This window comes from Anopheles coustani, chromosome 2 (genome assembly GCF_943734705.1).
Source record: "Anopheles coustani chromosome 2, idAnoCousDA_361_x.2, whole genome shotgun sequence".
In the NCBI taxonomy this organism is placed as follows: Eukaryota; Metazoa; Arthropoda; class Insecta; order Diptera; family Culicidae; genus Anopheles; species Anopheles coustani.
Window position 1 is genome coordinate 69,802,281 of NC_071289.1, and position 24,592 is coordinate 69,826,872.

General features: G+C 44.2%; 1 protein-coding gene across 2 annotated transcripts in view; it reads right to left on the reverse strand.

The window, feature by feature from the left end:
* The window catches only part of LOC131266827 (Krueppel-like factor 7), a 247,477-nt gene that overhangs the window by 64,223 nt on the left and 158,662 nt on the right, over nucleotides 1-24,592 (reverse strand). The gene's annotated exons all lie outside the window — the stretch shown is intronic.

A 24,592-nucleotide genomic window follows, 5' to 3' on the forward strand; every position in this document is an offset into this window, starting at 1 on the left:
GGTAAAGAAAACATGCAGATGAACTTGTGCGAAGGATAAGAAAGGTACCGCCAAAGCATACTGTATTACTGTTGGAGGGTAATTTATTCGTAAAATTTTTAATTATTCATGCAACGAGTGCCGGCGCAAACGAGGCTAGAGGTTGTTAATAACAGTTTGACAATTTCCTCCCGCTCTGTCATTCCGGGAAATTCGATCGCCCGGCGGGGTGAAGGGCGCCAAACAAACCGAGTGTAATTTACAATTCCTATTTTTCGCAAGGTGCTTTGGTGCGGGGTTCTTTTCGTGGAAAAGTGAAAAAGGCGAAGCCAAGGGATGGGGTTTCCTAATACTTGCTTTAAGGTAACAGAAAGTTCCATCGAATAAATTTTTTTTGATACAATAATTTACTTAATTTACTACATTTTTCGTTTCTTACTGGAAATGTTTCCCATCCCGCAAGAACACATCGCACCCTTTCTAATGGCCACAATTCTACATCTTGTTGTGACTTTTTGAACCGTAATACAATTGACTTTAATCCAGTTTCGATGAATGTTGCCGAAATCAAGCGGACAAGAAAACCTGACCTGCTGAAAATCAAATAAAGAACCGGCTCGTTCATCTCACACACGCTCGGGGGAAAAAAAGAAAAGAAAAGACCCATCCGGGATCTCACACAATGACAAACAGTCGTTGGTCTGTGAAGGTCAGCTGGCGGATGTGGGGGAGGGCTGCTTCCTGGGAGGTGAGCAAGAAAACACAATGTTATTTTCCCCGGACCTGGCCCACATGGGGAAATTTATTTTCATTTCATCGTGTCCGTCCGATGGCACCACGGAGGGAAGGAGGGAGGAGGAGGGGGTGGATTCACTTCCTGTTACTCGCAGATTTGCTCCTCTTTATCGTTGTTATGGGGGGCGGAACTCGTTTTGCTTCTGTGTGCACCGGAGCAGCCACCGCATGTTGAGGTCTTGCGCTCGCCGGGAAAACCGAACGGTCGCTTTCTTGATCCCGGCCCGACCGACTATCTCTCCCCAAAGTCCCAGTGCCAGAATCTAATGAAGTGAAACATTCTCCCCGTTTGGTAAGTATGTGTGTTTGTGTCTCCGGAGGTCCGTTGGTACGGTGGGACTTTTCTTCGACGTCCGAGTTTCTTGTTCTCGGCTAAGGAACTAAAGAACTTCAGCAGACACCGGTCGAGGCGAACAAAGAAACAAACATGTCCCCGGTGAATAGCACCACCACGGAGGGAGGAGGGGAAGGAATTCGGTGGCAAACACCCCCCGAGTCAGGCGACACAACCCTCCCCCCACCAAACCAAACGGAAGAAACCGTCCATACGGAAGCGAACATCGGCCGGGACACATTTCTAGCGCCACTAAAAAGCCATTCGTTTATGCCAGCACGTAAATATTACATTCCTTCGGAAGTGGCGGGACAGCCGAGAGCCCAGGAAGATGGCGGCGACCTCCTTTGGGGGGGACTTTGGCGCTCGCTGCCGGGGTTTGGTTTCGGCCGAAAGTTGGAATCGAATTGAAAAAAGATTGAGTTAAGAGTTACTTTTCCCCGAGGTGTGCACTCCGGGGCAAGATTCCTGTTATTATATTGCGTTGCGCTGGGACCCGCCCGTCCCGAGACTTCGTGGTCCCAAACCCGGGTTTGTCGTCGGCCTGTCTCGTCGGCGTGTTTGTGTGTGTGTGTCCGTCCGTTCGGGGAGTAGCACTTTGATGAAAGTTCTGTGGCAAGTGAAAGTGTCACTTTCTCGCACAGAGATAGCTTGCGTTCGTGTGCGCATCTCGGACCAACCGGAAGGGCTGGAGTCATTTTGGGAATTAAGAAAAGGCTGACCGGCGGTGGAAAGCTAAAACTTTGACCTCCTGTTGCCGGCATACCCACAGACAGCATGTTTCGCCCGTTGTTTCAAGCCCCGGCGGGTCGTAAAAGTAAACGATGTTTAAATGTGTGTCCGATGTACGATTGGTGAGGCGCGTCCCTTGGGGCGGGTGGTGGCGAAGAGAGGGGAGGACCAGGCAACATCAAAGAATATTTAGTGCCCCGGCGTACTGCTTTTGCCTGCTGAGGTTGCTTTACGACTGTTGTCACAAACACGGGCGACGACCTGTGGCCTTTTAAAACCGCCCCGTTCCGGCGGGGGGAAAAACTTTGTAATGCTTTCCCATGGAACAAACTGTGTGCTATGCAAAGAAACAGTTTGACCACCTAATTGGACACTTTTATAACATGTACCTCCGTTAGTGAAAAGTGGCAATTGGAGTGGAAATGCGATTTTCAGCTTATTTAAGTTCTGATAAGTGGCTCAAAGTTAGCACAAAAATTGATTTAAAAAAAACACACATAAAACCAAAACAGTAATTTGCGACGAAACGTTCGAGCAAACTTCTTAAGCCTTTCAAATGGTTTTTCGTAGAACAAAACCATGCCCTTCGTTTGGCATCTCACGATCAGGATTTCAAGCAAGATGGCGTTGAGAGCCATTTAAATCAGACCACAATGTTTGCAACCAAATGTACCCCGAAAGCAAACGATCGCTATGATTTGGTTTGGTGGAAAAAGGTTCACTAGGAAGTGCTCTGCGTTGCGTTCGGAGAAGAAGCTCGCCAATAATATTACCTCCAACGTGCGGAAAGGTGGTTCGTTTGTGGAAAATCGTTTTGTACCGGGTTCCCGTTCCAGCGCGGCCACTAATCCAGCTCGCCTTCTGCCCCAGCTACGGTTCTGTCGTCATTTATGTTTCGAGTGTACTGCGCTACTGTAGCGTATAACCAGTTTAATAACAGGATAAGAATGCGGAACAATTGTCAGAGTGCTGGTGGGAAAGTCCCAACGCTATAGGGAGAGCCCTGGGAAGTGAGACAATTTTTATGGATTTCCACACCCACACCGACCCGCAGCTGAGGCAAAGTTTTGAAACCGTTCCAAAAGCGAACGGGACAGTTTAACACTCTCCCACCATCTTCACTTTCTTCACACTGATTTCCCGCAATGTTTCGAGGCGGGCACAATACTTAGCTTTCACACTGCCCTGAGAAGAGGCGTGAAATAAAATTTAGAATTTTATGATTATCTTTTCCAATGTCAGGGCAGGACCCGAGGGGGGCTTTTGCATCTAACCCCCACGGAAATGGTGTGTGTTTTCGATTAAATTGCCCCAAATTAGTTCCGTTTCCGTCGGAACGGATACATGGTGCTACTCATTGGCAAATCTAGAGCGGATCTCGCCAGACGGGTCCAGGGAAGCTACAAACTGCAACCAACTCCAACCCGAGTGTCCATAAACTGGACAAACAGTTGGACATAAGCTTCTTGATTAGTGTGATTCGAGATTTTAAAGTTTGTCGGACATGTTTTGATTTCTTTTCCGTACCCGACCGCAAAAAAGAACACCCGGTAAAGTCGAGAAATTTTGAATGCACTAAAATGATACATAAAATAACAATGAGAATCATCGCATGAAATCACAACGATAAGGTACATTTAGAGTCGGTCATGTTTGTGCAGTTCGTGTTTATTGATCGTACGTGTGGGTAATATTTATTTCACATGCTGCGCTCACTCCCACCCACAAACGCTAGGAAAACTTATCAAACACCGTCCCATCTCGCAGCCCATCAGCGTGTGGATTATGTACATATTTTTATGGATAATAATTTCTCCAAAAACATCCCCGATAATAATAATTCCATCGGATACGTTCCCTCTCCCTAACATTGCCCAGGACATGGTCAACGTTCAATCCGTTTCAATCGACCGTTTTTTTACCCAAGCTCCAGTTTTTCCGGAACCACCGAACGGGGTTTTGTTTTCGGAGCGAAGAGAAGGGAGTTGATGGGGCCGACAAGCACAAACTGTCTGATTCGTGTTGATTGCATGGGTGAATGGTGCTTGGAAAACAGCTCCCTAGGAGTTGGAAAACCCGGGGAGTGCATGGAAACGATCACTATCCCTATGCCTGTCGGTATCTTTTTCTAGCGCACAAACTCGCACACAGTCACACACGCTGGCCGGCCATTTTGGGCATGTAGATATTGTGCAAATATTTGTCGAGAGATATAATGAACAGATCCATTCTGCAGGACGAGGAGGTCAGACCAACTGACGCGGTGGGGACGGGTTTTTCATCCTTATGATAGCAGAAAGATCCTGATCGGCCCATCTGGAACCCGGAACACGTACGTAACTCTGGGGTGTCAATTGTTTTCCCTGCGTTCGACCGCTCCTCGACAGGATTTTTCCATCACTTTTGCGCTCACGTTTTCCTTTCCGGTTAATATATACGTAGTGTTGATTTTTTCCCATACCAATTCAAGCAAAATTTGTTAAAACTAATTTATGAGAAAAATGTTTTGTGGACTTGTAACAACTGCCAGTCATGATAATGTCCTCATTAAATAAATAAGCCTAAGAAAATAATCCTTAGCATCACCGTATAGTTTTCTTCTCCTAATTTACAGCTGTCGAAACGATGTCCTTATGAAATAACACACATCTGTTTCGTTGTAGAGCACCTCTTAGTTTAATGCTCTTCAGGAAGGACCAACTATCTTCGACAGCCATCCTAGATATCCACCTGGCAAAGGCTTCTGTCAATAACAAAAGTCTAAAAACGAAAGCCGAGCGAAAGAATTTTGATAAACAGTTTCGAGGTGAGGATACTTTAAGGTTCAGGTAACAAGCATTACAACTTTATTAAAGAGGAACTGGCAGGGAAGTTGCCAAGACTGTTGGTGTAAATGATGCTTCTCCGTAAAAAGCTACTTAAAACCCAGCTCAAATGGCTTTAATGGCTGTTAGAGGCCAATGGAGTTGCTGTTTCACCAAGCACAGCAACTTTACATGCAATCCTAAGGGAATAAGCGGGCAAAAATCGAGTGTCAGCAACAGTGGTGGCTTTTGGTCTGTCTGAGAGTTGTTTCGCTAAGGAAAAACAAAAAATGATAAAGATGACATTTACTACAATAATTTTGTAAAATAGCAAACCAAAACTGGCATCTTTCAGATGGCCCTTATTTTGGGTGAAATCACCCTCTGGGCGACATGCTCATGAAGGAGAAATTGACTCATAAATATAGACGGATCAAAATAGACACACCTTAATGTGTTACTCTACTACTCTCTCGAGGAATTTTATAACAATTTCAATAAGAAACCAAGTAAAAATTTTTGAAAAATATTAATTTTAAGTTGCAAAGGCTTTAAATTTCTGTTTAACCGTTGCTTTATTTTTACATTAGCCTGCAGTTTTTGAGCTTATCATGAAACGGCTGTTTGCAGCGTAATAATGATTTAAAGAAGCCTATGTTATTAAATTCATTCTATACATTCATGAATCAATAATCATAAAAAAGTTCCCACAAACATTGACACTAAACGAGTGTATAGATTTTCTGAAAATAGGCTCTGATACAAAATTTTATTATCATTAGCTGCATGATGTTTCCATATTTTCTACTGTTTAATGTAAACCCAACGTATTTCAAGCCTGTTGTGTAGGAAGTTTCCTTGTCGTCGGTTTATTGTGTTCGCAAAAAAGATCAATTACAATATTTCATTGATGGAATTGATACGGTGAAATAATTTATTGAATCAACAATTTCCGCTTCGTTCGATTCACCTGAGCTCTTTTCAACAATCATCATTTTCCACGCCTCCGACAGGCGGAGGCTTCACGGGGACACGTTTTTGTGGCGAAGGAGAAAATTCGTTGTCGATCCTTCCTGTTGCCTTACGGCGACGGGCGCAGCGCCGGAGGGAATAAAAAAGGAAACCAATTTAATTTATCTCAGCCCGAGCAAGCAGCCGCATCCGATGCTCTTTACCGTGAAGGAAGCATGCCCTTCGTGCTGTTTCGTATCCGGTTTTAGCAGTAAATTAGCTTTCAGTGAACCTTGTGCGGTTTCAGGACAGCCAAACAAGAGAAGGGAGTGTAAAAAAGTCATTTCTGAAGCGATGCCTCGAACCATATTAATTGAGAATATATTCAGTAGGTTTTGCTTACATTTTGTGACTTTTGTGTCTTTAAAAAAGCACAACCTTGGGTCTTGTTCGGTAACACCAATAAAAAAGAGATATGATCCTGATTCGATCATTTTATCACAAGAAAAAAAATTATTCAACAATGAGAAAGGCTTTGTTCAGCATGCCCTTGCAAATAATGGATAAAATTAAAAAATCAACGATGATGAGGACAAGCAATTATTTTGGTACGGTTGAGTGTTACGACCTTGTGTACCATCAAGGTGTAAAACAGTTGTGTCTCCTCTTGGCCGCCGCCTTCTTTTTTTATTCAAAGACCTTGCCATTGCTTGAAAATTGAGGTCGACTTTTAACTTTGATAGTAGATTTATTTATGTTGTTTTCAAGCTTCCTCCTGCTTTTATTTCCTTTTTTTTATCATTTTAAAGCCAGAAAGTATATCAGACCAGAGTGTTCGAAAGCAAGAAAGGTCAAGCCATAAGCATGTTTATGCATTAAACATATTTTATTTAGCTCCTAAAACTTTTTTTAAAGTAACAGCCTTCATGAGACAGTTCTGAACAATTGAAAAAAGTACTTGTCTGGGAGATTGCCGTTTAAAGTAAGTGAATTCACCAAAAATGACTGATATGCATCACTTGAATAATTTGTGGCGCCTCCATTACCTTTTTCCTCCAAAACTCGCAAGTGAGTTGCGAGTGAGAAAAACGTTGCTGCCTGAATGTATGCAACACGCCTTACACACAACTCACAGTTTTTATTTTATTCCGTTTTATTTCATTCGCGTCTAAAAATAAAACAACAAACGTTGATAAAGGATTAACAACAGAAAAATAAACAGTCATCCCGACAGATGGTAAATGTTTTGGAATTTGTTATCCGACAAGTGAACGAACTTGTAAATCCTCGACCGGTAAGCCCCTCGCACACCAGTGTGCTTCAAAATCCATCCCGCGTTTGTGTTCATAATTTGAAACTTTCTCTCCGCAAAGGGTGAGTTTGGTTCAAAGTCGGCAGAAAATAAGCCTTAAAACAAACGGTACGATTTTAATTCATACTCAATCGAAGGGTCAACAACACTTCAATTTTAGAAGATTTATTTTTGTTTGCTCTGCCGCCTTCTCGAACGCGCCGGAGGGAAACGGTTTTCCATACTATAAAAATCAAATAAAAAATTATACAAACAACCAAATTTGCATCTATACAAACGTACCGTTCGCTTGCGAAGGAAAAAGAGAGGACAAACCAATCCTACCAGAAAGCCTCTAAGCGCGGGTCGTGTGAAAAGCACCCGGATGAAATCGAGACAGGCCTGCTTAACGCTACGACTAACCTTGAACGCTTTCAAAGTGGCTCACTTTCATCGATTCACTCCATTTGAGCATGGATTGGATGGTCCAAAAAAAAATAATAGGAAGATGAAAAATCGAATCCTTACCGACGAAAATGATCCTCCATCAAGAATCCGGTAGCCCGGGGGAGCCCAGGAGCACGAAACCGTCCTCATGCTATGCCTGATGGCGATGCGCACCGTCGCACTACTTATCGTTCGGGCAACCATCTGCCAATGTTTGGAGAGAATGATTTATGATTCCAATCTTCATAATTATCATTCGTGCTATCAAAATATGCGGCAGCGGAAAGCATCTCGCCTAGGCGGAAAGGAAGGTTCTTCTTTTTTTGCGTATCGTTTTTTGGGACTGGTATTCTTTTTTCATCTTGCCTTCGTCCGGAAACGATTCTGAATAATTTCTTCGGGTGCTTTTCATTGCGTTGCTTTTGAGCGTGCGAAACCAGGGCAACGGAAGCAGATATACAAAATATTAATGGAAGGGAATGGAAAACAAAATCGTACCCACTTTAACCGAACGCGCCAAACATTACGGGAGCCCACTTTACGGATTTTAAACCCTCTTCGGCAGATAAAGGAAATCCGAACGCCTCCTCCGGATTCACCCTCGTCATTGGATGCCTCCCCTCACCCTCCCCCCACCCAATTTCCTCCCTTCCCGAGCGACCATCCACTTTCACGGGCTCAATTTTATTTTACAGTCATCAATTTCGGGAACAATATTTCCACCGTCTCATGGTGGATATTGCCCTGTGGATCATTTCCCGTCCCTTAAGCGCGACCATCTAGCAAATATTCTATTACTCATTTTCGCCCGGGGTTTTGTCGGCGTCCGCAGAATGCCGCCCTGCACTTTATTAAATCCTCCCTTCGGAAATCTTCCAAATATATCCTAGGCTCTCTGTTTGCTCTTCCCATGTTTTATTTCATGAGTTTTTTACCCTGCCCTACAATGCCATTGTATTTAACGGTAATGGCAGCCAGTTTCGTCGAAACCATTAGTTTCGTTGGCGTTTGTTTGTTTGCACTTCGAGCGGTGGAAAACGATTCAACGGAGAGTGGCTACGTGTTTTCTCTGTTAACGGGATTCTACTTTTTGGATGAGTTAAAATTCAATTTTACCGTGTCACCGAAGTCAAAAATCGATACCGTAGCACGACCCATTTTTTGGCGGCAGAAATCATCTGCTTGATAGCCGCAGCTAGCTGGCGCCCTTGAGCTTCCACGGAAGCAATGTACGTTTTGCACACCGTCATCATCATGATCATCACATTTCCGATCCGAGTACAGTGACACCGTTCCGGGATGAACAGTAATTCCACGTGCGAATCATAACGTGCCCTTTCGGCCATTTTCTTTTTTTATTGTTAATAACATTATCACCTCTCTTTCGGAAACGGAAGCTTGTCTGATGCGTTATTCCTGCCCTATAGAAATCAATTGAATTTGTACCAAATAGAAAAAAGGCCCTAATTGGACAAACTTTCTATGTTTCGCAGCTTTTAAATCTACGTTCGTCTCATCGTCTGTACATCGTCGTGTATAGAGCAAAATTTCGGGGATTTGTGTCTGTTATTTCCGGAATAAATGATTCGACTCATGCAATGAAAGATGAGTTCTTTTCTTTTATTCGTGACTTTTTTATTCGACAGAAAAGGGTATGTTCGTTACGTTTAACTGTGACTCAAATGATGGCAACAAAAACTGTTGTTTATCTTTCAGGGAAAATGAATAAAACTTTTCCCGGTACAAATTCAGTTACAATTTCCCAAATTGCTCTGACGGTCGTTTTTGACGTAATTGACTTTCGTTTTAAAAACCGTTTTCATCAACCAATCGCTTGGAAAATTGAGCAAACAATACTTCATGCCATTTATTTTGCTCATTTATCAAGAATCGTCGTCATTCATGCTACATTGAAATGGTAAAATATGCGATGTTGTGCTATTTCTGCAAGTGGCAGAGGTGGAAAAAAATGGTTCACCGATGGTGGTTCCAAGAAACTGAGACATGATTCCATTCGATTGATCAGATGCATTTAAGTACAACTCAAACAATATTTTAACACACATCTTTGCATGCTTTAACATCACGAACTTTTCGTATTTTCATACATTCCGTAGCTCTACGACACATTTACTGATAAAGCTGGCTTCCCAAAGACTGCGTGTTACGCCTCCTTTCTATTTTTATCCTCCGATGAACATAAAATTGCCATTTTACTCCACGTAAACAATCGGTACCAAACTAACTACGCATGTTTTTCTTGCCTCCACGACCCGACCCGGATGGTTCATAAAAATGACCTCGAGCCACGATATCGATCCATAAATTTCCAACCCAAAGTAGCGAAAGCATAAAGGTGATTCCATCGACCATTAACTGCTCCGGTCTTCAGATCTCCCTCCCACCTGCGAACATCACACAATAATCAATGACAGACTCGCGCGGGCAACGGAGGATGACTTCGTGCAACTCGATCCCGGCCCCCAACGCGCTGTTGTGACACGGGCGTAAAATAAAACGAAACTGATCCCGCACCGACACCATTGCATGAAAGGCAACAACAACAAAACAAAAAAATACTCGGCCGCAACATTAAGAAACATGACTCTGCCAAATCAAGGATGAAACTGATTCGATTTTCGCGCAAGGCAGCGGGCGAATCGGAAGATTTTGCAGTGGATTTACGCACCGGAAGCTGGTTGAAGAAAATCGGGAAAAATCTCAAACCAGCTGTGGCAACGCGAGTGTGCGTGCCAAGACGTGTTTATGTGCAACATGACACTCTCCACGCGTCCCCCACCAACGCGAACGGAGGATAATATTAACGACCGAGAAAATCCTTTTTCCGGTAAACCCTCATCCCGCTCCAATCGCGGCCCGCCCTGTTGGCGGATAACTAGGTTGCGGTATTACGATGCCCAATTTTGAGGTTATGCGATTCGGTACGGTGATCGTATCGATACGGAGCCATAATGGTGGCGGTGTGTAGTGTGGTGTTAGTGTTGCGACGCATTGTGGTCATTTGTCTAGTTTTTCTCGCTGGCCACAGCTTTACGCGTACGTGCGGGCTGGGGGGTGGGGCCGGATGTATGTTTCCACAGAATTTTATCTCTCCTAAATCTTTTTTTTTCTACTGTTGTTTTTCTCGCCCGCACGTAAGAATATACTGTTTTTTCGTGTGTGCTAACTTTGGTTACGACATTACGCGCGCGCCCGGTTGGTGGCATAATGCCGAGGCAGCATCAGAAATCGTTCGCCATAATCCACATCGGTCCGCTGGTCAGATGGAAAAACATTACCGAAAATATTACTTGTAAAAATATACTTTTATGTGCGAGCGTGCCGTTTTGGAATGTTGACGCAGTAAAAGTGCCAGACGTCGTGCCGTTCGGGACGGAGACAACATGGTTCATGGTTCACTACAAATGAAGGGTCTTATGCCAACTTGCAAGTGCGGACGTTACTTCAAAAGGATTACTTGCGTTCGTAAAGCCTACACATATATATGTTATTTTCATATGTTTGCAGGAGATTACTATTTTGTCAAGTCATAGTGAATGAATTTTATTCAAAAGCAGTCATAGCATATTTTCCTTTTTTAATTTCGTTTAAACAAATTCTCACCTTATTGTTTTTGATGAGCTACTCATTTCTAAGAAGCTTATGTTCAAAGATACAATTACAGTTTCCTCGCCTTGATGTTCGGTAAATAAGAACCAAAAAGCGTCGACGATGAAAAGCATCATTAATTTCATATTCATACCATGTTCCGTACAATGAAACAAAAAGGAAAGCGAGTAACGGTGTCACTCAAATGTTCGAGAGAAAACATTCGCTCGAATAATTATTGAACGCATCAGTGAACTTTCCGGAAGCTCATTTGTCCGTGGCCAGGACATTTCGGATGGTTCAAAAGCGAACGAGGCAAAAAAAAAACAACCAGCACGTTAATTAATGAAGCCAACGAGCAGCGACCCGCCCGGGGGGAGGAACGGGAACGATAGGCTAGGCAGGTTGTGGCACAATCGCGACCATCTGTAAGGAACACAACGGTGCCACACAATAATGGTGTCCTTCGTTCGACAGTCTCGAGAGTACGTCTGAAGTTGATTTACAACTTTTTAAACAATTCACCACCCCACCACCAACCGTCCCCCGTTGTTGATGGCGGCGTCCGTTTTCCGGCGTTGGTTTTCACGCAGTAGAACAGTTCCGTAAGCGACCGAACTGAAAAGGAACAGCCGGCGCGGTGTCTCCACCGTGGAAACTCCCCTTCGGCCTGCGCCAGCCAGTTTCGGCGCTGGAAGTTCGGGCGGCACGAAATAATAATGTAACAAATGATACTGTCAATATTGCGGAAACAATGTACGAAGCGCGAAGGAAGGGTACGCGGGGGTTGGTGTTTGAGTTTTTGACTGCGTAACTCGAAACGGATCGATGAAGAAAGTGGCACCATGAACTTTTGGCCATTGCGCGATCACGTGCCGGTAAATTGCCGATGGCGTACAGATTTTGGACAAGGAAACTCTTCTTCGCCGGAAGATTCTTTGATCAGAACCTAGGCCAATGTAGCCGCCAGCCGATCGGTTCTTCTCGATGACCCAGTTTTGCGCCAATTACGACTTCACAAGAGAATTCTTTTCTTGGTTTACTCGTAGCATTTATGCTAACATAATAACCTTTTATGATTGGATAACATTATCAATGAAAAGTCTAATAGAATTGGCGGATCAGATAGAGTTGCTACATGTTCGATGGTGAAATCCGTTGTATCTCGTTATCGTGCCTTTTTCTTCGATAATGGACAATTTTCCGAAGTAAAAAGATACGTTTTAAATTTAAGTTGATCCAAGCATTCGTTCATAATTCCTCTTCAACAACAAATGTATGAGTTAGTATTTCTACCTACTTCTTCCAGCAAAACGATGAGGAGTATGCCTGTTGCTCGTGAAGCTTCCTTTTAGATTATCCAATTCTTTGAAACGTACCTGTGCAAGAAATAAACAAAAGAATATAATCAACGAAATTGCTAGAGGAGTTTTAAAATGCAAAAAGTAAATCTGTTTTTATTCTCTCTTTCCTTTGAATGCTTGAATGGGATAATCACAATTTTCCTCCAATTTGCTACTGTTTGTCAATGTGGTTTTTTATTATTATAACAAGTCCCTAAAATAAGTTAAATTAAGTCCCCTATGCTTCTTCATTTGTCGTTTTATTATCCACTCCAGACTGTATCGTGTAATCCCAACGGTTGGCGACCTTTGTTTTTAAAACTTTATGCATTCTCAATAAATAAAATAAGCTCATTTGCAATTTATTACACAAAACCCATGGCTATCCGTTGGATAAAAGAACGCAACTCCTGTTTACTGTTTACCGTTTTCCATGCGATGAGTGCCACCGGGTGAAAATTTACCAACTAAATTATATTGCAAGCCAGTGTAGGCTTCCGGAAAGCAAATTCCCGTAGCAAAAACTCTCACCGTGTTCCGTTTTCCCGCCGGTGGCAGTGATAATGAGTTTCGCAATGTGGTTACAACCGGCGCAGCTTTGCTGGAGCGTCCAACTTTTCTGGAGCCTGCTCGACCCGGCCACCTCAATATCCCCGCCGGGGTTTTGGTGCGGAAGCAAGAAGCTCATCTTTTCACGAGCATCACGCTTTGGAACATCCGGTCGGCAGCCTTAACGAAGGTCGGGCAACATTTTCGTGCCCAGTTTTCCGCAAGTGCATTAATCGCTGCTTCAAACAGATACCAGTCTCTTTCCTCACCCGGAGAATGTGGGGGTTTCGAAAACAGGATGCACCGGAAGGGACGTTGGAGGTGTTCTGAAAGACCAAAGTTAAACAACCTTTACCGGCTAAATATGTCCATCCAGTGGTTTAGCAACAAAGTGCCGCTGTACTCTCTCGCCCGGTTGCCCGGCTGGCCGCGTTCAGCCGTAATTTTGAATCCGGTTTATTTGAAGTAACCAGCTAAACGATGCACCGAGAGCTTCCGGGGGCGAGGCGCCCGGTACTCTATGTACCAACACCACTCGCCAGTTGAGCTGCGCTTCAAACGGGCCAATTTTAAAGTGGGGAAAGCGCTAACTAACCTCTGCCGGTCGAACGACAGCTCAAACAAATTTGACCAGGGCGGAAAGCACACAAACACAAATAATCCAGGGAAAACACGGCACGAACCGAGCGAACAAGGGTGACAAAAAACTGACCGACATTAATTTGACAGTTCCTCAGCCAGAAAAGCTGAAGCGTGTGAAACCGTTTATGCGCCGTTGCTCGAACGCGGCGAACAAATAAAACAGATTTTTGGCGAGCATTAAAATCGTGTTGCAAAATGTGTTCCAATTCGCACATACACGCTCAAATTTGTTCGAAAAGTTTGTCGTGATATGACGCGGGTGGATGGGTGGGAAGAAGGGGGCGAAGAGGAGGGAGGTGATACAATTAAAATGATGCAACTGCACCGAGACTATGGTTCGGGAAACGGTGGTGATGCTGGGTGATAAATAAAACAAAAAAGGGCTTCTCATTCGTTGACCTTTTCCTCCTCGAAAGATAGAGAAGGAGAGCGGCGGAGCGAGTGAGGGAGTTGGGAAAACAAAGGGAAAGAGTGCTTTAAATTGGAGCCTGTTGAAGGGTGGTTTTTCCAAATGGGAACACCGAAGCAGGGATGGCTCGGGGAGCGATGTGGGAAATAACACAAACACCGCACACAAAGTGGCATATGTATGATAATAGTTTTTCATGAAAATCCCCCCACCATTTCCACCATCCCTTGTCGTCCTTAGCGAATGTCTGCCCGGGACACTCCTGCGTGGTCCTGCGCGACCGGCAACGATATTGTCGCCAGACACCGGGCTGCGAATCTGCGAATCGTGCTACAATCGTTGAAAAGCACTAGTTTTCCTTTCATTTCCACATCATTCCGACCCGTCGCTACCCAATTTCCTACCGATCGTCGGTGTGTATGTATAACGCTGGTGTGTGTTCCTTTATTTTTCTCACGTATGCAAAGTTTTGTCAATGTTCTCTCCTAGGACGTGGTAGGACGCCCGGATGTAGGTCGTTGGCAAGGAAGGCGGGAAAAGAAGGAAATTTGACTCGTCTCTCTCCCTCTCTCACATTTCCCCCCGGTGGTGGTTCTCCATTTTCCGGGAAAGGGATAATTTATTTCTGTCGGAATATTTTCGCTCTAATTTATGTTAACAAATGAATTACATTCGAACGTACGATCGCGCGACCCCGAATCCATCGGTGTGCGCCTTCGGCGATGTGTCGGCTAATGGGTTTGCCATCGCCACCTCTCGGTGCCCCTACCTCCCCGGAGGAGGAGACGGAAGCAGCCTCCATCTGCGCCGAACGATGCGCGTTTATCTCGCGTTCGTTCGGCGCACCAGAGCCATCCGCTTCCGAACGGCGAACGCCGAGCAAATTGGGGGCTCGTAAAAGTGGATGGTGCCATTTCCATTTTCGCCATACACAAGCACACACACCTACACGCAGCCGATGGGGGAGAAAACACACGTGCTTGATCTGCACGTGGACGGATGCGAGCGGTTAGATACCGTGGATATGCACACCAGGACACCTTTAGCCGAATTATATGTCCCGATATTTGTTCCCTTCTTTTTGTACTCTTCATATTTACCGCACGGTTTTCCACCGCTTACTCGTAGCATGTTTTCATGCCAAGGGTTTTCGTTTGGCACGGTGGTGCGGTAACACACATTCGTCACTGGCTATGAAAATGACTTTTATCGATACCTGGGGATTATGAGAAATGGGACTCAATATTTTTGGGAGAAAAAAAACCTACCCCGATAAGAACACGGCGTTCGCAGAAACGGGGCAGATGATGTCCGTGCCGGTTGGCAAACAAAATGGTTGATGTATCGCTATTGGTAACGGGGTACGAGTTGCCCGGGAGGATTGTATGGTGTGCGTTTAATCCGCACGCTTATGTAAAACCCTATCAGAAACAATTCATAAATTTAATAGACATGCTCGTTAGATGAGAGCAACACTATGTGTTTAATGTAGATTCAATTTAAAAGAATTATGTAAAATTATCAAGTAAATTGCGAAAATAAGTTGAATGATTTAATAAAATAATCTTTTACTCAAAACTGAAACAATAAAGGATCTTAGCGTCTTATGTCTTTAAAAAATGTTTAAAAAAGCACACATGATACAGCTATTATTTAAGAGCATACCCTTGCTCGCTAACATCGTTGCTTTTCTGGCACAAATATTGACCGAGGTGGAAAACAATAATGGCACAAATTGAACGTACTTAAACAACTTGCAGCTACCACTGTTTGGAGAGTTCATATTTTTGTTTAGGCTCGTTATACGTTATTAATGCTAAATATATCGTTGCGTGCCACGAGCCGGGGCGCTGGTTTAGGGTCTCGCATGGAAAAAAATAAAATAAAATAAAATAAAGCACGCACACAGCAACCTTTTTGGGCAAGAAAAGGTTACTCCTTCGTTAAACAGATTTCCGTTCGCCCGGTACGGCCGGTTACCAGCTGCTCGATCCGGTTCCGTTTCCCGTCTGGGCGAAGTGGTAGGCGTAATGAAATGTTTGTTCCGAAGAACGCTCGCAGCGTTCACAATGGGAGCCTTTCTTCTAGGAATGATGTCTAATGTTTATGATACTGTTATGATAATGATTGCTGCAGGAACGATGTAGAAGGAGCAGATAAGAACGGTTAACAGATACAATAGCGAACAGGATGATACATCATGCAAACCGAATTCGTCTCGTTTCGTCAAAGAAGGGCGCGGGCTGGTTGTGTTTTTTGCTTTCAAGATGGTGCTTCATCTATTTTCATTTTGCTTGTCTTTTTTTACGCTTCTTTTGCTGCTTTTTCCCTCTCCCTGAAGGGTGCGGGTGAAATGAAAGGCAAATAGATGTATCTGAAACCGAATGAAGCATGAATCAAAATTCGCCCTACGCAAGGACATTTCAAATGGGATTGGATTTCTTATTTGCTCGAAACGAAAACAAAGTCGACGGAGAAACAAAGCATCGCTGCGAGCTCATGGGTTTTCTCTCCATTTTTTTTTTTATAAATGGCTCATATGAGTTCAGCTGCTTTCACTTATGAAACCTAACGAGGCAAAGCAACCGTTGCGCCGGAGCGTAATTTTATTCACCATTTGGTCAACTTTTTCCCAACACATTTCGAGTCAGTAAAATAAAGCGCAATCAATACACTACCGGGTTGACGGATCGGTTTATCGAAATGAGAAGAAAAATCGAATGAAAATTCGTACCAAAGGCAGCCAAAAAAAAAGAAAAGGGTTTCGTTGCACGTCCAGGAGTAAAGTGGGCAATCAGCTGCAAAAGGGACAAAACAACAGGCTGGCAAGACGCAATATGCTTTAAGTGGCGGATTTGGCAAATGGGTTCGTCGGCTGACGCGCAGCCTGGACAGAAAATGAGGAAATTCATCAAATCGCTTCATGCTCGCACACCGGGTACTCGTTTCGTTTTTTTTCAACGTACCGGCCGGGGCCAGATATGAGGCGAACACCCACACACACATACACACACATTCCAAAGGTTCCGTTCGGTGGAACCTCCGCTCAAAGGGACGCAAACTGCATATGAAATGATTTTCTATTATGATAGAGCATACAATAATTCATAATAATGCTACTACTGCTACCCTCACCCGTGATTATTCTTTGGCCAGGGCCAAGAAAGGGATAGAAAATGCCGGTCCCGGGACACTTTGTACCACCCTCCACTTTGCGCCCCAAAAGCCGGTCGTACGATGCGGAAGAGTTTTCTCGAGTGAAGCACTGGAAAAGTCACCGTACTCTAGACGATGGAAAAGTGGACTCATATGTGTATGTATATGTTGGAACGAGTGTGTGTGTGTGTATGTATGTGTGTGGATTTGTGGAAATGAATACGATAGGAAAATGAGCACCAAGAGACCGTACCGTGCTCTATCGTTGCTTGGAAAACAGCAGACCGGAAAAACTACCCCGACTGCCGCGAGCACAACCGGTCGGTGGGTGGCAGGGGCGGTGCTAGGGTTAGGGCCCACTGCACCATGTAGTGCCAGACCGTACCGGGCCGACGCGTGGTGTGAGAGAACCGAGCGAACCATCGGAAGCCACTTCAAACACATATGATACATTAAAACGAGGAAATGAATAGAAATAGCTTAGCGATGGGAGGCGGGTGGCACACGATTATTATTATTATTCATCTCCCGGACTTCCTTGGGCGCAAGGAAGAAGTAACAAAAAAAATCGTCTCTCTCTCTCTCCCTCTCAACAAGCGTATCAAATCATTATCAGGAGCCGGTTTGGTCAAAAATGATAAAACCATTCTCCCGTCCCAACGATATAAATGATATCCTTTAGCCCACCCGATTTTTCCCCACATGGGGAAAAAGGCATCCGTTTTCCTCCAAGAAACACGAACTCATGCGCAGAAAAATTTTGCATCGGCAAAGAATGTGCTGCAAGTTTTTTTTTACCCGGATGAAACTTCTGCCGGGCAACGAGGAAATATTTTCCAATGCAGCGACGTGAAATTTCTCATCATTTCAACTCTTTAAGCTCGTCCCAAACGCTCGTTCGCAACCGTTTTCCATTGTTGAACTTTCAGGTCGGTGTCTTTCGCCGATAGCTGCACCACCAGCAGGCACATCGGCACGCTTCGGCATGGGAAGGGCAACACTGAACCGGGCCTGGCAAACTCATAAGTGGCAGAATGGAAAGCAATATTTTCCATCGGACCCCCTTCAACCGGGAGCCGGCTCCCTGATTCCAATCAAGCTGAAGATGTTCTCATGCATACGACGAAACCTATTAGGGTAAATCGCTTCCCGGTGAGGAAGTGTCTTCCTTGCGGGCTATAAACATTAGGACACAGAGTAGTGTAATTGAAAATTTTCAGCAAATGAAGATGATCACACTTTGCGTCACTTAAATCTCGAGATTTAAATCAAATAAGAATGAAACAAAAAACCACCTTCCGGTTACTCCCAACACGGCTTCGGGCCTTCCATCAAAGGACTATCACGTTGGGCGTTATTGGCTTTAAATCGAAGCAGACCCAACACAAAATTAACTGCTAGTGTTTGCGAAAAAATAATCGAGGCAGCATTGGGGAAAACGGAGGAGAACCTTTTCCCACTTCATGAAACCAATTTTTCATCATCAAAAGAGAAATAAATCAATTTCTTGTTTAGCGGGCATGTGAATTCATAGGCCAAATAAAAAAAAAGCGACCGGAAGACCGGGGAACCGGGTGGAAAAAAAAGGTTTTAAACCCGTTGTGAAAAAGAACGAAAGTCTGCGTTAACCAAAACGAAATACAAAAAAAAAACCCCTCAGAAAGAACGTCGTCAATAATTCATAAAGCGTGTTCAAGGCATTCCGCTTTTCCGCGTTTTCCTACCCAATGCGCGCGGCCGCCGGTGGCGGGTTGGGTGCCGATGAAAGTGTGAAAAATGTGAAAAATAAATTGCCCAACTGGATCGATTGCTTGTCAATATACGCTTTCTCGCAAGTGGCTGGTGAGCGGCTTGTTTCGAGAGGGCGCGACAATTTCGACGGGGGAGGGTGGGGGGAAGGGGGGAGGGGCGAGGTTTGGAAAAATCGGGCAATCAATTCATCGACAAGTTTCTTCCCCGGGGGCCAGCACAGGAAGCGCTGTTTAAGGGAGAATTATTTTTCATTTCTTCGATGTCATCCTTTGAAAAGGGGCGTTAATTTGCAATTTCGTGCCGGGATATTGAACGGAAAATCGAAGAAGTTGTGTGTGTGTGTGCGTTTTTTTTTGAGAGCGAATTCTTTCTATTGTCTTAACCGGAAGTCGCGACTTTCTAGGAAGCAATTTTATGCCACCTCATGATAAACTTTTAAAGAGTCCGGAAAAGTTTGCGGCAAAAACGGACTTTTTAATTGATAACCAATGACTTGCCAACTTCTGCGTTTTGTGACTCTCGTATTTCTACACTCGGGGTTCCTTTCTATTTTTCAAACCTTCCCGATCGACTTGGAATAAATTAAAGTTTTTCGTTATGATAGATTTTTCCAAAGCTTGATTAATGAAATTTCGATCCATGGATCTACGGATATCGCGAAAATGGGGAGCCACTTCCGGTTAGTTTATGTCATTAAAGTGGTAGTTATAAATGCTCTGCACGTGTCAAACGTGACTTTGCTGACGGCTCGCACGTTTCGTATGTGCAGCAGATCGAATTTTCCGCCCAATTCGTTTTGATCGAGTCAAATCATCACGAGCGCTTGCCAATCTGTTCGAGGGAAGAAGCAATCGTTCCCCGGAACAGAACCACGCCGATGGCACTTTCTGCAATCGAACGCAGGAGAAGTCGGCCTTCTTACACGTCCCGAAACGGCATACGCACAAGCGTGCGATAGAGTTGTCGCGACTGGTTCGAAGAATTGTGACGAGCTTTTTCAGCGGAGGTCGAATGTTTCCGTTCGTTCTCGTCAGGCGCGGCCAAAAAACACCCCTATAATTCAGCCCATGAAACTAGACGACCAAATGGGTCTTCTGGAGGGTTTTGTTTCTTGTAGGCCGGGTGGATGATCTGACCAAAAAAACAAGGCCTGAAGTGAAACTACCTCCATGCTCCCCAACCCCGGTGAGGAAAATTGCGGAACAGCCTGCGGAAACCTGGGATCCCCAATACTTTTTTTTATGGATTCGTTCCGCTGGCGACCGGTAATAAATAATATCAGCCAAAAATTACGGAAACGTGTTCGGGATGCGTAAGTGAATATTGTTTTCCGAAGCCGCTCGCCCGGGACCCGGGTTGTTTTTCCTTCTCCCTTTTGTCTGCAAAATTTATGAAAAGAAACGGCACGCCTTTTTTGAAGGCACCAGCTCCGTTCGGTCCGAAGATGTCTTAGAGGCGCGCGGTGACTGATGAGCGCTAAGTCTCCACTAACGGCCAGATGATGGGGATCATCTGTTTCACATTAAAGCGACCGTTTCGCGACGATTAAGTATTCTAGTAAGGTTGCGCTCTTTGTTGGGCCTGGGCTCGGGAGATGTTTTGCTATGCTTGAGCGGCATGAAGGTCCATGTGTTACAAGCGTGTAGAATGGTAATTTTTTCTAGACCCTTTTAAAGAACCATTCCAGCTAAACTGCTTCCAACATAACGACATTCTTAGCACTCCATGGAAGGTTATGGGATTTTCTAAGGAATACAAAAACAAAAACTAATATACTGTACTATATTTAAAGTGAAACTTGGCTGGATGTCTTATGGATGAGAAGAAGTTTTAAGATTTAACAATATACATTTTTTCTTAATTCACTTTTAGCACATTGTGAACTGTAGTGCTTATGAACTGTTCATTCTTAATGAATTAAAAATAATAAATAAAACTACAAAAATTATTTATTTTCCTTGTGTGATGTTTTTGTGCATGAAATACATTTTTTCCACAGTTCTACTACAAGATATTTGAATGTGTAAAAAGGAAAGTATAAAGATTTCCACTAACTTACCTATGATATGTTTGCGTATTTTCAAATGATGCGAATTTTAATGATATATTTTTGAAGAATTTCTCAACAAGTCGAATGTTGCAAACATAATTGTATCGGTACACTTCAAATTGTCTCATTTCGAATAGATTATAAAGCCAGAAATTTAATGTATGCATATTATGTTAGATAGGTTGTAAACATAAAAATATGTGTTACTCGAAAGTATGTGTTACTCGAAAGAAAGAAAAAGTTTTAAAATTTAATCATTTTGTGTGCAATAACACAGAAAAAATTTGAAACTTTGAGAATTTTGTGGCAAATTAATAGCATTAAAGCTGTTTGATATTGTGTGCTTAAATGATCAAATGTAGAGGCGACAGGCTTTAATGTTTTAGCAGCTGATATTTCTTACCTCCGGCAATGCGTGCTCATTTGAACGGTTAAAGGCTTTGCAACGGTAGAAACACCCTTCATAAAATAAAATTGAAACCCTTCAAAAAAAAGTTTTAAAAGATAAATGAGCTTAGATGTTGGCAAAATGTTTGGCCTTTTCCAAAGATTCCGCAAACATCGCGCACTAGCCTATAACATCAGCACGGTGGTGGTGTTCATCCGTACAATTTGCACTTCGCCTACATTACGGATCGCCTCGACCGCACGGCCCACGAAATCGAAAGTCACCAACGCGGGTTCGGCATGCTGCCGTTGCTGCTGCTGCTGACGATGATCATGATGATGATGGCCCTGCCCCGACCGCACCGGGGAGCTGGCGTGATGATCCGTGAGAGAATTTGCACTCCTTCCAGCCCCACCCGGCCCGAGCAGCCCGAATCGGACCGACGAGTGGGCCCCGCCATGCGACCGGTCGGGTCGGTTTCGGGATTGGATTGGTTTGATATTGATTTGCAACATTCCGGCCCGGTGGGTGAAAAATTGACGAACCGAACCCCTTCGCCGGCTAATAGTGCACTTAATTGAAAGTGAAATATGCAGCACGATGCCGCCGACCGACGATGAGTCCGCTGCGCCTCCTGCGTGAAGCCACCCCGACCCCCTTGGTCGTCGTGCTGGGTTTGTTGATAGTTCAGCAAATGCTCGCGGGCACTTCTGGGCTCACCCAGCCGGCAACTCAACCGGCCTCGCGATGGTGGCCAGTTTTTGTTGCTATCCCTCCCCCCGTGGGGGATGCAAACCTCCACCCCACTCCAGCCGGATTCCGGTTGGCGCTCGGTGGGTGGGAAAAAGAAATAAAAACGCGGGCCCACAATTAATGTAAACAGGGTGTAAGAGATGAAATTTCCTATCCAACCACGACAAAGATGACGGAGTTGGGGTAGAAGTGAAGAGCGAGAAGTAGGAAAGAAGCACGAGAACCAATTTGTAACGATTAGTTGGAACTCCTCACGACGTTTTGAGCGGTGAGTAGAACAAAGCGAAGCAACATCCTCCTTTTACCCCCAACCCCAAACAAGGGGCTCACATGAGATTCTGACATTTGTACCGCATTTGCAAGGAGCTTTTGCCGGCACGCGACCTTTGCCGCGACGCGCTTTGGTATCTTAATTTTCAAACCTTGGAAAGTTCATTGGAGGCGCGAAGAATGAGTTGAGAAAATGTGACTCTAAATAAAACAAACGCAAACGAAGGCACTAACGTACGTGCTGCGGAAGATATCGTTCTTGAGTTGCGATTCATCGGTACGTCGCCGATCGCCGCCAATCGGTTCCATTCATGACTGACATTTGCAAAACATTACATTTGACCCCTGTTGCGACGCGACCGACACGGTGTTTCCGAAAGCGGATCCCCAAACCGATCTGGGTTGCCCAGGGGTTCAATGTTAGCTGGGAGCGGGGGGACAAAAAGACACTCCGCCGATTTAGTTTCATAGTTTGGTGTGTCAATGTCTTGTTCTTCTTTCGATCCCCGAGCTCTTGATGCGGAGGTCTGAACCTGTCACTCTGCGAACAAATTTCACACGCGATCCACCGCAAAGCATAAGGGCCCTGGGATTGGGCAGTTTGTGTGAGTGTGTGGGCAGCGGCCGGTGACATCACGGATCCATGACTGTTACCCAAAAATTGGGACGACAACAAGGGGAAGGGGTTGAGAGGAGGTTGATTTTTTTGGCTGGTGTACCGATTTTGCGCCCAACGAAAGGTTTCTAAGGTCGCGACGTTGATTAATATTTGAAGGTTGCGAAAGTGGTGGTGGTGGTGGTGGTGGTGCGCAAATCACAAAGCATTGGAGTCCGGGTTGGGATTTTGCTCTCATCCCATCTTCATCGGTTGCACATTTATTCCATAATCCACCCGGAGTTACAGTGACAGACAAACGCCATATTTTCCCACCAGTCGATCGCGTCCGACCCGGAGCGTTGGGAAAACCCGGGTGTGTGAGTATATCAACTCCGTGTCATCCGGTGGCGATGGTTTCGGGCATCGCACATCTGACCACCAATCATCATCGTAATCTCGTCGGGCAGGTTGGACCTCGGCATGTCATGTTGTGGCCGAGACGCTTTTGTCCACCGTCCGGTGGAGTCCAATAATCAACCCGGTGAATCTTCTGGTTGAAGCTCACCACAGAAAAGAAAAAAAAAATAACAGAAGGAAAAACATCAACCGGCAGCTGGGGGCTGTGATCGCGCTCATGAGCAAATTGCGTGTTTACGCGAGTGACATTTAATCGACTAATTTGCCACGCTGATGACGCCGTAGGTGCATGGCTTGAATTCGATCCGAAGGTGTCTCGTATTGCGAGCTTCCAGCTCGAGCTCCACCGGAGGGAACCAAGCCCAAACGACCCCCAAAACACTAGACGGCCTGCTCGCACAGTGGGCCAACTGAAAATCGCTGAAGGTCGTTTGAAAAGTTCAGATCCCTTTTATGGCTGAGCAAGTTGAACTTTGAAATTCGATTGAGGGTTGGAGAGTTTTTGTTATGCTGAAATTTATGAAGCCACGTGATTAACGTTAACACTAGGACATATTCTGATGAAAATTATGGATCACACGTTTGGCAGCTATGGACTATTAATAGATGTGTCATAATCATATTTTATCTATTTTATGAGTGGAGTTTTGAGTACACAAAAAACTTGACCAATACTGCACTAGTGTTGTGCTTTATGAATCTTTCACCTGAGATTAATTCAGAAAGATTCATGAATCTTTAAGGATTCAAATCTTCAACCGTTTATGAATCATTCAAAACCTTAATGGATCTTCATGAATCTTTCATTGGCGTGGATCATACGACCAAAACAAAAAGGGGGTCCTTCTACCCATCACTTCTCATCATATGATGTATCTTTGGGTTTTATGAATCTCTCAATAAAAGATTCATGAATCTCTAAAACGCAAAGAATCATTCGGATTCATGAATCTGAATCAGAATTACACAACTCTATACTGAACCGTATTCTGAAACTTTCCACACATTAAGTTCAATTACTGCAGATGTTGTTGAAGATTTGTTTGATCACTATTTTTTTTTATAAAACCATCTAACTTTTAAAATAACAACTCAGTTTTACTAACACAAGGTGTATTCACCAAAGTTATACTGCAGGGTTTATGCAACCTGGGGATATCATTTTAAATATGACATTATTGTAACTATTAAATTAAGACATAACCCTCAAATAAAGAGCTAAGAATTTAATATTTTTTCTCTAGCCCTTCTTCACAGAACATTCCCGAAACGTTTTTTATTATGATAGAACGAGCTGTATTTAGAAAAAAAGTTTATAAATGT